The 4,330-nt window shown below is 36.7% G+C and overlaps 1 long non-coding RNA gene across 1 annotated transcript; it reads left to right on the forward strand.

Annotated features, from left to right (window-relative positions):
- The first annotated feature begins 1,346 nt into the window (after window positions 1–1,346).
- LOC309391918 lies at window positions 1,347–2,195 on the forward strand. Its single transcript, XR_014175355.1, has 3 exons — window positions 1,347–1,513; window positions 1,622–1,711; window positions 2,083–2,195. It is a non-coding gene; the product is annotated as an uncharacterized lncRNA (long non-coding RNA).
- The last annotated feature ends 2,135 nt before the right edge of the window (window positions 2,196–4,330 follow it).

Below are 4,330 nucleotides of genomic sequence, written 5' to 3' on the forward strand. Positions count from 1 at the left end.
AAGATATTTAAAGCTTATTATCATTTCTTTGTGTATACCAACTTAAAAATTCAGTGTTGTTAGTAAACCTCATCATTTCACTTGTCCCAAAGCACCATAGTCCATCTGATACAGAAAATATCCATTTGGTCTTGCGTTCAGTACTTTAACCAGTTAAATAATTCAATTATTCTCTTAATCCATGATTACTAAGCAATTCGGACTTTCTCAAAATATTTTTGGAAAAGCAATGCCTATCTCCATGTTTCTTTTAAACAAGACTCAATTTCCCCGTTGCAAAGTTATACTATTTTTTTCTTCAAAAAAATCATAAAGTCATCTTTACAATTTATTTAGAAAAGACATTATCTTCTGGCTTCATGGCATTTTTCTAAAAATGTTGTAACCCCTACCTCTACAACAGTGTTTCTCAACCTTGGCGGCTTTAAGTCCTGTGGACTTAAAGTCGCCAAAGTTGAGAAACACTGCTCTACAAAGACATTTATTTTATTAGGGCTTACTATACTTGTAAAGTGCTTAAGTTCTACTTGTTTCTGCTTATTTGCATGCCACACAAATAAATCTCCTAAATAAAGTACATTACCATAGTACTTTGGTATTTGGTTGAAGCATTGGCCAAAAAAGGATTCTGATGTGATGGGAAACACATTTATTTCTGATCTAAAAGCTTGATTTACTTGCATACCCTTACTTTACCCATAAGCTGGGGCTGAATTCCAGAAAAATCAAGCATGGAAATAGTGTTCATGGTATCTTCTCCCATGTTATGGCTCTACCACTATATTTCCAATCTCTTTTTAGTTTCCAACAATACCTGACCAAAGCAGCAACCGTAACCAACCATGATGGAGCTAAATAACACACATGAAATCAGATAACTCTGAAAATACTGACATTATACACTTATATTAGAATAAGTGTTACAAGTATCTGAATCATGCATGTGTTGTAATTTGTCCATTTGTGGGCACCACACCTAAGTTAGTACTTTTCACATTCTTCTTGTACTTTTTCAGTTGAGCTCCCATCACCATCTCATGTTTTAAGAACCAACTTATCTTTTAAGAATCAACTTGTAATTTGTTTTAGAAGTTTCTGCTCTAATGTTTACCGGCTACTACGTAATCTGAAATTTTCCAGAACACTCTTCTGCTCAATGGCCTACTTTGAGAGGCTCTCGTGTAGTCTATCATTCTTACAATTTCTTTAATTGCTTCCCACAAATATTGGAAGGAAGGGAGGGAGGGAGGGAGGGAGGGAGGGAGGGAGGGAGGGAGGGAGGAAGGAACCACTATGTATAACTACATGACTTGACATGTCTGTCACTAACTGGAAAAGAAACTAAAGTGAAAATTAAACAAACTGAAATTGTAATTTATGCTTTAACAAGATAAAACTGAACTGAACTAATAATAGAAAACAGAACCCACCTGCTAATCTGTTTTCATCCTGGACATCACTTTATTATACTACATTTGATGATTCTCAGTTTAACATATAAATTACTCCAGGGGTGGGCTCCTGTACCAGTTGGTACCGGTTCACTTTGCACGTCCTTTGCTTTTTTATTTTAAAAGACTTCAACATAGCTTCTTAACAATGTTTTTTTTATTTTTTAAAGGATGGACCAATATGACTATTCTGCAGAACTGACTCATACTACTGAAGCATACTACTGGTGATTCTTCATGTTCACAGCAAGTCAGATCAGGTACCACATGCTAGAATCTGTTAATTTTTAAAATACGTTTTCCCTCCAATAATGAGGTTGAGCTCTAGGAAAGATTTCAGGCAAATATTTTAACTCCAAGCATAGATTTATGCATCAAAGAACTAAAACAGGAGACTGGGCTAAATTCATCCATGCGCATTAAGAAGCAGTTGTGAGCCTCATTCCCTGAAGCTGCACCTTCAATCAATATCACCATGTGGCCATCCAACCCTTCTTTAAACTACTAGATATGAGCTCATGTCTATATGAATCCCATTCTAATAGGTGCTAAGCTAAGTATTCTTTATTAGTACAGCTGCTTGTTTCTGTTTTCCTGTGCCACTCACATTCTAAATGTTATTTGATTCTAGAACTGCTAGGGGTTAAAAATCAACTCCAGCAGAGTTTTTTTTTTGTTCTGGAGTGCTACAAGCAATAGGAGCCCTACTGATGCCACCCATGCCCTAATTGAGCAGAGCCAGGCAAACATCTACCATGTGAATTTGGGTTCATCAGGATATCCTGGCAGCACAGGAACAACCGAATTTGCAATGACTCCCCTCTATATGGATACTGTTCCTAAATACAGGTATTCCTCAACTTACGGCCGCTATTGAGCCCAACATTTCTGTTGCTAAGTGAGACATTTGTTAAGTGAGTTTTGCCCCATTTTATGACCTTTCTTGCTGCAATTGTTAAGTGAATCACCGTGGTTCTTAAGTTGGCAACATGGTCGTTAAGTGAACATGGTTGAAAAGTCCCCATTGACTTTTCCTGTTAGAAGGTAGTAAAAAGGTGATCACATGACCCTGGGACAAAGCAACTGTCATAAATATGACTCCATTGGCAAGCATCTGAAATCTGATCAGGTCACCACGGGGTTACTGCAATGGTCGCAACTGTGAAAAACAGTCATAAGTCGCTCTTTTCAGTGCTGTTGTAACTTTGAACGGTCACTAAATGAACTGTTGTAAATCGAGGCCTACCTGTAATCTAAGAATTCTAATCTAAGAATTTAAAAAGGGAAAGTATTCACATCCTTTACCATCACTATTGCTCTGTTTGTTGGATTCAGAGAACGGTATCCAGATGCTACGCACAGCCTCTGAAGCAGAAGAAAAAATATGGACCCTCCCCCGCTATACAATACAATACAATACAATAGTAGAGTTGGAAGGGACCTTGGAGGTCTTCTAGTCCAACCCCCTGCCTAGGCAGGAAACCCTATACCGTTTCAGACAGATGGCTATCCAACATCTTCTTAAAGACTTCCAGTGTTGGGGCATTCACAACTTCTGGAGGCAAGCTGTTCCACTGATTAATTGTTCTAACTGTCAGGAAGTTTCTCCTCAGTTCTAAGTTGCTTCTCTCCTTGATTAGTTTCCACTAATCTATCATTCACAAAATAGAAAAACAATGGGAGAACCATTTGGGAAGAGGCCTAAACATTAATATTGCAGCCCAATAGAGACTTTCCTATGTCTCTACCTTTGCCCCTTATTATATAAAGGATACTGTGATTGCTGAGAGTTGATTTGGTTGGTGGCAGGAAATAAATGCAGTAACTAAATAGAAAGAGGTAGGCACTGCATAAGGGTGGGGAGGAGATGACGAACATCACAACACATACTCCTCCCGTTACATGCATGTGAAACATCATAATGCAAGAAAGGAAGGGCGCAATACAATACACGTTTTGACATTTTTCTATCACTGAAACTAGACATAAATGCCTATATTGTATGAATGCTCTATTTAAATTATTTTTGTGAGAAAATCAAACTGCTTTCTGAATGATGTTCTATGGAACAATTCCAACACTATCCTGATCCTTTGACCAGAAATACACTTAGAAGAATATAAACAACTTGTGTTTCCTGGAATTTGCAAATGTGCTAGTGGTTCCTCTAGTTATTCAAGAAAATAATAGGGGATTTCAAGCACAGAAAGCAGGAAGTAAAACAAAGGAATTGTAACATAATAAAGATTCTTGCCAAATAGATGTTGTCATGTGTTAATAGCAGGAGATTAAATACCAAGAAATATATAGACTACCACGACCTTATTTTAATCAGGGTATCTAAGGGAAAGTTAAACAATAAAATATTAAAATTCATATAAATCTTAATAAATACTGTAAGGGAACAACTGTGGAGACATTGAGCTAAAAGAATCTCTGATTGTGGACAATTGTTTCGTGTAGTAAGACAATATAAGCACAAAACAGAAAAAAAACAAAAACTTTACACTTCAAAAGTTTCCTTCAAAATGAAATGCTATGCTTATGTAATCTGATTCCAGTTAAATTAATTGTTATTATGATTTACCAAATGCTTGTCAATACCTCATATACTTTCCTTTCATTGACTACAATACTGCAAGTCAGGTATAGACTTGTTTTTAATTAAGCAGTTCGTTGAAACCTAGTACCGTGTTTTGCTTCCTATTTTCACAAATGAAAAGACGAAAGACACATAAGACAACCCTAAGCAAAGGTACATTCCAAGGAATGTAGAAATTGGAATCACATGAAGTGTTAATAGCACTTTATAATGCCTTGGTAAGGCCACACTTGGAATACTGCATTCAGTTTTGGTCGCCACGATGTAAAAAAGGTGT

This window comes from Natrix helvetica, assembly GCF_964273705.1.
Source record: "Natrix helvetica genome assembly, chromosome: 4".
In the NCBI taxonomy this organism is placed as follows: Eukaryota; Metazoa; Chordata; class Lepidosauria; order Squamata; family Natricidae; genus Natrix; species Natrix helvetica.